Genomic DNA, 13,212 nt, shown 5'->3' on the forward strand with positions numbered 1-13,212 from the left:
ATAATAGTTCATTATATGGATGTTCCACAGTTTATCCATCACCTATTGCCAGATATCTCCATTTTCTGATGATTATGAATAAGCACTCGCATGTTTTTGTGTGGACCTGCTTTTTCAAATTAATTGGGTAAATACCAAGGTGTGTGATTGCTGGATCATATGGTAACATTATGTTCAGCTTTATAAGAAATAGCCAAGCTGTCTTCCAAAGTGGCCTTACCAGTTTGCATTCCCATTAGCAGTGAATGACTTTCTGTTACTCTGCATCCTCGCCAGTGATTGGTATTGTCAGGTTTTGCATTTTAACTATTGTAATAGATCTGCAGTGATGTTCATTTTAATTTACAGTTTTCCCTAATGACAAAGGATATTGAGCATCTTTCATGTTTATTTGCCATCTGTATTTCTCTTTTGGTGAAGTATCTGTTTAGATCTTTTGCTTAATTTCAAAAATCAGATTGATTTCTTACTGTTTCATTTTAAAAGTTGTTTGCATATCTTGAATACAAGTCCTTTCTAGAGTTGTGTTTTGCAAATATTTTTTCCCAATTTATGGTTTGTCTTTTCAGTCTCATAATAGTGTCTATCACAGAGAAGATTTTAGTTTAGTAAAGTCCAACTTATCAATTTTCTTTCTTATCTCATGCTTTTTGTATTATGTTTAAAAGCTCATTTCCAAACTCAAAGCCATCTAGATTTTTCTCTTATGCTTTCTTGTAGAGGTTTTATTGTTTTTCATGTTACATTTAGATCTATGATTCCTCCCTAGCTAATTTTTGCAAAAGGTATAAGATCTGTATCTAGGTTCATCTTTTTATATGGACACCCAATTGTTACAACACCATTTGTTGAAAAGACTATGCTTTCTCCATTGAATTGCCTTTGCTCCTTTGTCAAAAATGGTCAACTATATATGTGTGGGTCTATTTCTGGGCTGTCTGTTCTGTTAATCTATACGTCTACTCTGTTACCACACTGTCTTGATTACTGTAGCTTTACACTAAGCCTTGAAATCAGGTAGTGTGACTCCTCCATCTTTGTTATTGTTCTGTATTACATTGGCTATTCAGGATCTTTCATCTTTCCCTTTAATCTTTAGAATCAGTTTGTTGATATCTACAAAATAATTTTCTTGGATTTTGATTGGGATTGCTTTGAATCTATAGATCACATTGGAAAGAATTGATATCTTAATAATATTGAATCTTCCATTTTGTGAACATGGAATATCTCTGCATTTATATAGATCTTATAACTTCCCATATAGAGATCCTGTACACATTTTGTTTGATTTATATGTATTTCATTATTTTGGTGCTATTATAAATGGTATTCTTTTTTAAATTTCAAATTCTAATAGTTATTGTTGGCATTTAGGAAAGCAATTAACTTTTGTACGTTAACCTTGTGTCTTATTCCTTGTTATCATTATTTTTTAAATTCAGGAATGGATCTTGAATTTTGTTAAGTGCAATTTTGGCATTTATTGAGATACTCATGTTTTTTCTTCTTTTACCTATTAAAATGGTGAATTATAAGAATAGACTTTCAAATGCTGACCCATTTTTGCATTCATAGGGTGAAGTAAATATCCATTAAAGATAACAGCTTGCTAGGATTTTTGGTCTTTATGATTTTCTTTAATGTTAACCTGGCTTTTATAATATTTTCTTTAAGCTATGGGTTCACTAGTAAGACTAGGTTTCTGCCAAAAGTTGGGTTATTTCCTTTGTTGTTAAGGGTACTCACTTCGTTCTCTGCATTAGTTTATGTGCTGTTCTTTTTGCATTTTATAATCTAGTATTTGGTCCATAAAAAAATGTATGGAACATATATGTAAGCCTAAACTTAAAGGGACTTGTGTAAACTCACATCAAACTTAAGAAGAGTATTACCAATACTATTGAAACAACCTTTTGTGTTATGGTTAGTGGGCTTTTTTTGTGTGTCCTCTTTAAGAAATGTTTTCCTATTTTGGAAGTCTTAGAGATATTCTTCTCTAAATTCCTCTAAGGCAAAGTCTTACTTTTTTCTTTCGTATTTAAATACTTAATCAATCTGAAATTTTTGGACTATGGTGTGAAGAAGAGATCCAATTGCATTGCACTTCACATACATTGCCAATTGTCTCAGCACCATATGCTGCAAAAAGAAAGTCTATTCTTTTCCCAGCAATCTGTAATAATACCTCTGAAATGTATCACATTCCCATATATGTGTGACACTATTTCTAGGCCCTGCTATTCTATATCATTGTTCAATTCATGTACCTCTGCATCTGTATCACACTGTTTTTTATTACTAAAGGTTAATAGTAAGTCTTGAGATAGTAAGGCAGATCCCCCTAATTTGTTCTTCTATGTGTTTGTCTTGGGTATTTATTTTTCCATATAATTTTAAAATCAGCTTGTAAAGTTCCATGAAAAACTATTGGAACTTTGATTGTTATTGTGTTAGATTTATACATTAAATTGAGGGACGGAGGAAGTGGACTCTGAGTCTTCCTGTCTACGGTATAGACCTCACTTTAAGTCTTCTCTGATACCTTTCAATAAAATTTTACAATTGTCTGCATGCCAGTATTAGACATGTTTAGTTATATTTATTCCATACACATATTCTCTCTCATATATATCACGAAAGTGAAAGTGGCTCAGTTGTGTCAGACTCATTGCGACCCCATGAACTATACAGTCCATGGAATTCTCCAGGGCAGAATACTAGAGTGAGCAGCCATTCCCTTCTCCAGGGGATCTTCCCAACCCAGGGATTGAACCTGGGTCTCCTGCATTGCAGGCAGATTCTTTACCAGCTGAGCCACTAGGGAAGCCTGAGAATACTGGAGTGGGTAGCCTATCCCTTCTCCAGTGGATCTTCCCAACCAGGAATCAAATTGGGGTTTCCTGCATTACAGGTGCATTCTTTACCAGCTGAGCTACCAGGGAATCCCCCTACTATATATTCCTATATATATCTTTAACATTCTTTATATAATTTTGTTGATTTTAAGAGTGGCTTAAAAGCTTACATTTCCTGAATTTCCTGTTATTGTTATATAGAATTATAGAATTCTTATATATTAAGAATTAATTCTTATATATGAAGAATTATAGAATTAATACACAATTTTTATGTGTTGATTTGATATCTATTCTCTTTGTCAAATTCTTTTGTCTATAGGCTACTTTGAGTTTAGCCAAATAACTTACTATCTTTTATTATCTTAAGGTATAAGCTAGGGATTCTTGGAGTACAGTGTTAGATAGAATTGGTGGACATCCCTGTCTTGATCTTACAAGGAATACTGATTTTTCACAACTAGGAATAATATACACTATAGATTTCTGGTAGATTCACTTCTTAACAAATGCTTTTAATTTTGTCCTTATGAATAGTTGTATTTTATGACTTGTGTTTCCTGCATTGATTAGAATGATTGTATGACTCTCCTTCTTTATTTATTAATACGGTACACTGGTTATCCATTTCTTGCCTCTCAGCTCCAAACCAATGTTTGGCCTAATCTGTGAAAATGGTCCATTTCTCTTTTTTTTCCTTATAGCAGTTGTTACAGAAGTTTGTCTGTAAAGGGTGCCAGAGACATTGTAAAGGGAAAGTTTTGCTTCTGGGTCCTGGGTTGCTGACACAGATGGCTTCTGCTGGGCACCAGGCTTCTCCAGTGCTAGGCTCTGCCCCTCACATGACTTCTCCAGGGCCAGGCTGGTGAAAAGCATAGTGGCCAGCAGCACTCAATGGCCTGCAGCTTCCCTTGAAACCCTCGCAGCCAAGAGTATGAGTCAAACTGCTTCTGATGAGACATCTCTGTACAACATTCTTAGATACCCCAGAGGCAGATTTCTAGAAATTTCCACTGGTGTGGTGCCACAACAACTATACCACCATTCTCTGAGTTGCTTCTAGTCTCTTCCAATAAGGTCAGGATTTCAACCCTTGAGCAGCAGGAATACTTTTCCTTGGGTACTTTGCCTACAAGGGAACTGTTTCTTGGGTGTTCTCAGTCTAGGGGGTGGTACTCTTCCTTGGGGGATCTATCTCACCCTGGGAGGTGGAAGTCTTCCTTGGGTACTACAGATAAGCTATGGGCTGGGGAGACTTCACTGGGTGACCGTCAGCACTGTAGGAGAACTTTCCCTGGGGTACTCTCTCAGCTCTGTTGATGAGGGGGCTTTCCTTTAGTGCTCTATTTTAGTCCGTTTAGTAGGACGTCTTCCTTGGGTGATTATCTCAGTGCTAGGGGAGGACTTTCCTGTGGGTGGGTGCTCTCCATCTCAGCTATGTTGGGGAAAGGGATTTTCCTTGCTTGCTTATCAGCCATGTAGTGGGGAGTCTCTTCCTTGATTGCTCCATCTCAGCCCTGAGTTTGGGGATGTTTTTTAGATTCTGTTTCTCAGTCCTGTGAGGAGGGACTCTACTTTGGGTGCTTTACATTAGCCCTGGGGCCAGGGTGTTTTCTTGGATGATCTGTCTTTGCCATGGGTGGGAGGTGCTTTTACTTGAGTGCTCTTTCTCAACCCCATGGAGGCAGGGAGGAACTCTTCTTAGGGCCTTCTACCCAAGTAGTGTTAAAGGAGGGGCTTGTCCTTGCATGTTTGATTTCAGCCCTAGCCAAAGAGATTCTTCCTTGGGTGCTACCCCTTTAATACCAGAGGGTGAGTTTGCAGCACCACAAAAATTCTCTGCCATACATTGTGTCATAGCTGGGTCTCTTCAACAAGTTCTGGACATCAACTCCTTTTTTTGTGGGAGGGTATCTTCCTGTTAAGTTTCCTCTAAGCCCTGGAGAGGACTTTTCATTGGGTACTCTATTTTCAGCCAAGGTATGGCACTTTTTCTTGCATGTTTATGTCAGTACTAGGGGAGGAAGTTTCCTTAGGGACCCTACCTCAGCTATACAGTAGGAAGGCTTTCCTTGGGAGCTATATCTTAGCCTTTGTGGGGATATTTCTTTGGATGCTCTAACTGTCCTGGGAGTGGTACTTTGCCTTGAGTGTTTTCCCAGCCCTGAAGGGAGGCTCTTTTTTGGTGCTGTATCTCAGTCCTAGCAGGGATGGAAGAGGCACATTACATCTGTACTCATGGAAGAGACCATTGGTATTAAGGCACAGAACATGCAGTAATCTTCTAAACTGTATTCCACCTTACCCCAATCCTCAATTAATTAGTTTTCCTTAATCTTTCTTTGCCTTGGTTTCTTCATGTATAACAATGAGAATGGTAATCATACCTAACTCATAGGATTCTACAGAGGATTAAGTGAGTTCACATATATTAACCATTTAGAATAGTACCTGGCAGGCAGTAAATGCTCAATGAGATGTCTACGCCCCCTTTGTATTCTTCTATTATGAGAAATGCAAATGTTACGGAAAAATTCTTTATCATGATTCTATTCAAATTATGAGAGGCATAGTCTTTGTTATCCTTGGATGATAACAGCTTAAAGATAAGTTTCTATGCTTCTGACCTTTATCCCCCTCAATCCAGCACCTAGGTGGACATATTTGAATCTCCCTGTGTTTGGGGGTGAGGAGGCTTATATTTTCAAACTACCCTACCCTTCACCATCTGTGTGTAGCATTGAGTAAAGTGATAATCAATATTTGTTAATGATGAATTTAAAGCATAAAAAGGACACACACAAGAGAATGAATTTCCCTAAGAAGGGTTGATAAAGGATGAATTGTACCTCTTCAGTGGGTAATTATGCATTTGTCCCCTTTTGGTTCATGAGAGCCACTCATCCCCCCCATAGTTTTTTGGCTTTGGACAACACCACATATTTTAACTGCCTTATTTCATTTAGACTGGATTAAAGTTAAGTTGCATTTCTGAGAACAGAGTGTTTCTTGGGGGATGAATGGCAAATTTTTTCCCTGTGATTAAAACCATATTAATGGTGCAAATGCATGATTATACATACATTTGAAGATTTTCCAAAGTTGTGATGGTTGTATTTTTGTCATTAATGGAATAGGTTGTTTTTTTTTTTTTTTAGTGAATGATGACTGATGAAGCTGATGAGTTTGCTGCTCAGCTTGAAAGCAAAGTGAAAAGTCCTAGAGAATCCAACAGTCCTTCCTCATCTAAGAGAAGGTAGACTATGGCCTTTCTGTTGATAAATTAGGAAGGAAGATGGTAATTATATCTTTGAGGAATGGAGAGATATAAACATTTTTGCAAGTGGAAGAGAAAGAATCTAATAAGGTGCAACAAATTGGAGTTGCTGCAAGAATTGGAAGGATGAAGCAGGTTCCTGAGGCAGTAAGATATGATGGGCTCAACAAGAGGATAGGTCTGAATATTGCCATCTCCTGTTCATACTCTAATCCAGAGGAGTCTGACTTCTGCATCCTCTACTCCACTGAAACTGTCATATCTAGTCCCTTGTCTGCTATGCATTGCCTTTAACTTCTCAGCAGTATGTGACATAGTCAGTCACTCCTCCATGGAAACCTTGGGTTTCCAGAAATCACATTTCCCTGATTTCCTTTCCTGTTTCATTCTCCTTTTTTAGTTGCTTCTTTTCATTTCCACCACTAAATATTGTAGGACCCCAAATCTGGATCCTGAGCCTTCTTCCCTTGAATATACTATCTCCCTAGATGATCTCACATAGCCTTAGAGCTTTGAATATGATGTGTATTTCAACAATTCCTAAATTTATACCTTGAAACGACAACTTACTCCTGAACTCCAGACTCAGATTAAAATGCATGCATGTTATCTCCACTTGCATGTCTAAGAGACATTTAAAACTTAAATCATTCCATGTGTTTAAACTGAACTCCCTCTCTTGCACTAGCCTTCTCAGCATTACAGCATTTGTCTATTTTTTCTTTTGTTGTCTGTGCTTTTAGTGTGATATCCAAGAAATTATTACCATGTCCAATGTCATGCTCCTGCTTTACCATGTCCAATGTCATGTCAGTCTCCTGCTTTCTTCCAGGAGTTTTATAGTTTTAGGTCTTACATTTAGGTCTTTAATCCGCTCTGAGTTAATTTTTGTTTATGGTATAAGGTAAGGGTCCAGCTTCATTCTTTTTTATGTGGATATCAAGTTTTCCCAACACCATTTCTTTTTAAAGCACTCATTTCTCCATTGAATAGTCTTGACACCCATGTAGAAGAGCATTTGACCACATACATGAGGGTTTATTTCCAGAATCTCTATTTTGTTCCATTGATCTATTTGTATGTCTTTGTACCAGTAACATACTGTTTTAATTACTATAGCTTTGAAATATGTTTTGAAATCAGGAATGTAAGTCTTCCAATTTTATTCTTTTAAAATTTTTTTGTCTGTTTGGTGTCCCTTGAGATTCCATAGGAATATTAAAATCTAATTTTCTATTTCTGTAAAAGATTACTTTAGAATTTTGACAGGAATTACATTGTAGATTGCTTTGATTAGTATGGGCATCTTAACAATATTAAATCTTCCAATCCATGAACATGGGATGCCTTTCCATTTATTTGTGTCTTCTCTAATTTCTTTCAGTGATGTTTTGGTAGTTTTCAGTGTACAAATCTTTCACCTTCTTTGTTAGGTTTATTTTTAAGTATTATTTTTGCTGCTCTTGTAGATGGAATTGTTTTCTTAAGTTCCATTTAAGATTGTTCTGTTAATGTATAGAAATGCAACTTATTTATGTGTGTTGATTTTGTATCATGTAACTTTCCATGAGGTTTCATTTTATAATCCCACATGCACTGTAAGCTCCTTTTTGTATCCCTCACAATGTGTTGTACCACATAGGTGTTTTGGAATCTTTGGTTAATGAAATACTTGTTTTATTTTCAGATTTAGAAGAAGATTCAGGACCTTGAGAATGTACTAGAAAAATAAATTCCCACCATCTTCACAACAAAGTTAATTACATAAAAACATAATCCTATTAAAACTATCAGTGAGAAACATTGACATGTTTGCTGTGCTGTAGGGTGGTGCTGGATATTGCTAGTTCCCTAGAATATGACATTCAAGGGAATTGCCTTCCATAGATTAAGAAAAACCAGTGGAGCTTTAATGCTATGATTCTATGTCAGTCAAGTCTGGCTTTCGTCCTAAGAATTTTCTTTGAAAACATAGTTTGCTTTCTTATTTATTTGTTTTCCCCTTGAGAAGGGATATGTTATTAACTCATCAGGCTAAATGCTATTACAGTCCTGGTTTGTGCAGCAAGTCACATTGCTGGTATTTATAACTATCTTCTTTTAATACCCTTGTCCTCAACCAGCATTCAGCTCTTCATGGTTCTTTTCCTGGGGAGGTGACTCAACATTCATTCTTGAATGCTTTGGCCACTGGACATTCTGCTTCAATTAGATTTACAATTATCCACTGTTAGTTGTTCACTCGCATCCAACCCATTGGGGCCCCTTGGACTGTAGCCAGCCAGGCTTCTCTGACCATAGAATTCTTCAGGCAAGAATACTGGAGTGGGTAGCCATTCCCTTCTCCAGAGGATCTTCCCAACCCAGGGCTCAAACCTGTGTCTCCTGCATTGCAAGCCAATTCTTTACTGTCTGAGCCAGGGAAACCAAGGGAATTCCAGAAAAACATCTATTTCTGTTTCATTGACTATGCTAAAGCCTTTGGCTGTGTGAATAGCAACAAACTGGAAAATGCTTAAAGAGATGGAAATACAAAACCACTTTACCTGTCCTCTGAGAAACCTGTATGCAGGTCTAGAAGCAACAGTTAGAATCAGACATGGAACAACGGACTGGCTCCAAATTGGGAAAGGAGTACATCAAGGCTGTATATTGTTGCCCCACTTATTTACCTTATATACAGAGTACATCATCTGAAATGCTGGGCTGGGTGAATCATAAACTGAAATCAAGACTTCTGGGAGAAATATTAACAATCTCACATATGCAAATGATACCACTCTAATGGCAGAAAGTGAAGAGGAACTAAAGAGCCTCTTGATGAGGGTGAAGAGGAGAGTGAAAAAACTGGCTTAAAACTCAGCATTCAGAAAACTAAGATCATGGAATCTGGTCCTATCACTTCATGGCAAATAGATGGGGAAAAAGTGGAAACAGTGACATATTTTGGGCTCCAAAATCACTGTGGATGGTGACTGTAGACATGAAATTAAAAGACACTTTGCTCCTTAGAAGAAAAGCTATGACCAACCTAGACAGCATATTAAAAAGCAGAGATATCATTTTGCTGACAAAGGTCCATATAGTCAAAGCTATGGTTTTTCCAGTAGTCATGTATGGATGTGAGAGTTGGACCATAAAGAAGACTGAGCGCTGAAGGACTGATGCTTTTGTACTCACATAAGTGAGTCTCCCAAAAGTCATTTTACTTCAAGATGATGGGAAACACAAGACCAATGAATTCCATGAACACTGCTCCATTTCTGCACTCATTTCCTGTGAAATGGTCTCCTTATTTAGAAGTGATACTTATTGGAATACCATGATGGTGAATGAGGCATTTTTCAAGTCTATAAATGTTGGTTTCTCAAAAGCACTTCAGGTGGGAAGGAAAATCTAGTTCTAGAGTGTTTGAGCATGGACAAAGCACTGCCCCTTCCTTAATGGAAGTGAGCCAGTGTACCTGGTAGTAGCAGGCAGATTACTCTAGAGACTGGTGTCATATTGAGGGCTCAGTGTTGTCCTCTGCTTTTTGCAGATTGGGCCTTCAGCAGTGATTATAGTGAGGTCAGTCTTGCTGAGTAGAAGCCCATGATGCTTAGCAAAACCTCCATCCTTGCAATTTGGCCACTTGGTTCTTGAGTACATTGGATTATGACCTGAATGCTAGAGAAACAGGCTGATTGATGTCTAGATGATGAATACCTATTCATCAGATTATTAAAATTATGCTCTGGTAAGCTTATTTACAGAGAATTCTCACAAGACACAAGTATCTTCATATCATGTATCCATTTGGACAGGTGTATCCACATACTTTCCCCCTGGACCTCCCTGTCCTAAATGTTCAATTATGCATCCTCAAAGTCCTTGACCCTTCGGCCAATGAAATGAATGTGATCTAGGCGTGGATATGCACTCATACTTGTGGCTGACTCTCCTGGCAGAATGAACGATAGGTGCACTGCTCAAAGTTCTTCCCTGGGAGGATTACCCTTCACCATGTCCTTCCACGCTGTCCCAGAGTGGACTGGACTGATGCAGCTGTCCACTTCTGGCTTGAGTGGTAGACAGGATTCTCAATGTGCCCTTCAAGATTCCAGTCTTCTGGTTATTTAATCAATCTCTAACATGAGTACTGTTGTGGTGGGATTTTTTTTTTAATGAAAAATGAGTTTTATTTTGGTGGCACTGAAAGAAAAACAAGCAAAACAACAGTATTTCTACATTGAGGTGAAAGCAATGTTTAAACTTTCTTAGCAATGAAATGTATTCCAAAAGAAAGTATGTTTCATGAAGATTCCAAAGTACAGGTGAATCTTAACACAACAGTACAGGAATCTGTAATACTGAAGATGACTCTCTTCTGACAGGATGTTTAACAAACATTTTTTAAAATGATAAAGGCAGTGAAGCAATCTCTTTTAAATAATGTGTCAAGAGTGATATGGCTTTTTCCATTAATACTCTAACAATTTCTTTTTAATACTTTTTACTGCTATAACAATTTTACAGAAATTCTGTTGTACTTAAATAAGCTTTGTTATTAAACTTAAAAGCTTTTGCACAGCAAAAGAAACCATAAACAAAATGAAAAGACAACCTACAGAATGAGAGAGAATATTTGCAAATGATGCAACTGATAGGGATTAATTTCCAAAATATATAAACTGTTCATTCAGCTCAATAGCAATCCCCCCCCCCAAAAATCCAACCCAATAAAAAATGGACTGAAGACCTAAATAGACATTTCTCCAAAGAAGACACACAGATGGCCAACAGGCACATGGAAAGATGCTCAGTGTCTCCAATTCTTAGAGAAATGAAAATCAAAGCTACAATGAGGTGTAACCTCACACCAGTCAGAATGGCCATCATCAAAATGTCTATAAATATCAAATCTAGAAAGGATGTGGATAAAAGGGAACTCTCCTATACTGTTTGAATGTAAATTGGTGCAACATCTATGTAGAACACTGTGGAGGTTCCTTAAACTAAAAATGTAGTTACCATATGTCCAGCAATCCCAATCCTGGGCATATATCCTGAAAAGATGAAAACTCTAACTCAAAAACGTATGTGCACCCCATTTGTCAGCACTATTTACAACAGCCAACACATGGAAGCAACCTAAATGTCCATCAACAGGTGAATGGATAAAGAAGATGTGGTACTATACATACAATGGAATACTACTCAGCCATGAAAAGAATGAAATAATGCCATTTACAGCAACATGGATGGACCTAAAGATTATCATACTAAGTGAAGTAAATCAGAAAAAGAAAGATAAATATCATATGATATCATTTATATGTGGAATCTAAAACGTACAAATGAACTTATTTACAAAACAGAAACAGACTCGCAGACATAACAGTAAAATCAAACTTATGGTTACCAAAGGGGAAAGTTGGTAGGGGAGGGACAAATAGGAGTTTCAGATTAGCAGATGCATACTACTTTATATAAAATAGAAAAAGAACAAGGTCCTATTGTATAAAACAGGGAACTATAATCAATATACTGGAGTGGGTTGCCATTCCCTCCTCCAGGAGATCTTTCCAACCCAGGGATCAAACCCAGGTCTCCTGCATTGTAGGCAGATTCTTTACCATCTGAGCCACCAGGAAACCCTAATGAACCATAATGGAAAAGAATATGAAAAAGAATACATGTGTATATATATAATGGAACCACTTTGTAGTACATCAGAAACTGACACAACATTGTAAGTCAACAGTACTTCAATAAAACTAGTAGAAAACCTTGATTTTCACTTACCTCTGAATAAAATTTAGTAGTTCTTGCAAGTATGAATGTGCTTTAGGAGACAGATGCAAAAAATATTGCTACAATTTATATCAAAGGGTGTTCTGCCTATGCTTCCCTCTAGGAGTTTTATGGCTTCTGGTCTTACATTTAAGTCTTTAATTCATTTTGAGTTTATTTTTGACATGGTTTTAGAGAATGTTCTAATTTCATTCTTTTACACATAGCTGTCCAGTTTTCCCAGAACCTCTTATTGAAGAGACTGTCTTTTCTCCATTGCACATTCTTTCCTCCTTTGTCATAGATTGACCATAGGTGCACAGGTTTATTTCTGGGCTCTTTATCCTCTACCATTGATCTGTATGTGTGTTTTTGTGCCAGTACTATACTGTTTTGATGATTCTAGCTTTGTAATACAGTCTAAAGTCAGGACATGTGACTGCTTCAGCTCTGTTCTTTCTTAAGATTGTTTTGGCTATTCTGGGTCTTTTGTGTCCCATACAAACTTTGAAATTATTTATTTTAGTTTAGTGAAAAATGCCATTGGTGGGTTTTTTAATTAATTAATTTTTTATTGAAGGATAATTTCTTTACAGAATTTTGCTGTTTTCTGTCAAACCTCAACATGAATCAGCCATAGGTATACATATATACCCTCCTTTTTGAACCTCCCTCCCATCTCCCTCCCCATCCCACCACTCTAGGATGATACAGAGCCCCTGTTTGAGTTTCCTGAGCCATACAGCAAATTTCCATTGGCTATCTATTTTACATACGGTAGTGTAAGTTTCCATATTACTCTTTCCATACATCTCACCCTCTCCTCCCCTCTCCCCATGTCCATGAGTCTATTGTCTATGTCTGTTTCTCCATTGTTGCCCTGTAAATAAATTCTTCACTATCATTTTTCTGGATTCCATATATATGTGTTCAGTTCAGTTCAGTCACTCAGTCGTGTCACTTTGCGACCCCAGAGACTGCATCATGCCTAGCTTCCCTGTCCATCACCGACTCCCGGAACTTGCTCAAACTCATGTCCATCGAGTCAGTGATGACATCCAACCATCTCTTCCTCTGTCATGCCCCTCTCCTCCCGCCTTCAATCTTTCCCAGCATCAGGGTCTTTTCCAATGACTCGATTCTTTGCATCAGGTGGCCAAAGTATTGGAGTTTCAACTTCAGCATCAATCCTTCCAATGAATATTCAGGACTGATTTCCTTTAGGATGTACTGGTTGGATCTCCTTGCAGTTCAAGGGACTCTCAAGAGTCTTCTCCAACACCACAGTTCAAAAACATCAGTTCT

This window comes from Giraffa tippelskirchi, chromosome X (assembly GCF_054371585.1).
Source record: "Giraffa tippelskirchi isolate mGirTip1 chromosome X, T2T-mGirTip1v1.2.pri, whole genome shotgun sequence".
Lineage (NCBI taxonomy): Eukaryota > Metazoa > Chordata > Mammalia > Artiodactyla > Giraffidae > Giraffa > Giraffa tippelskirchi.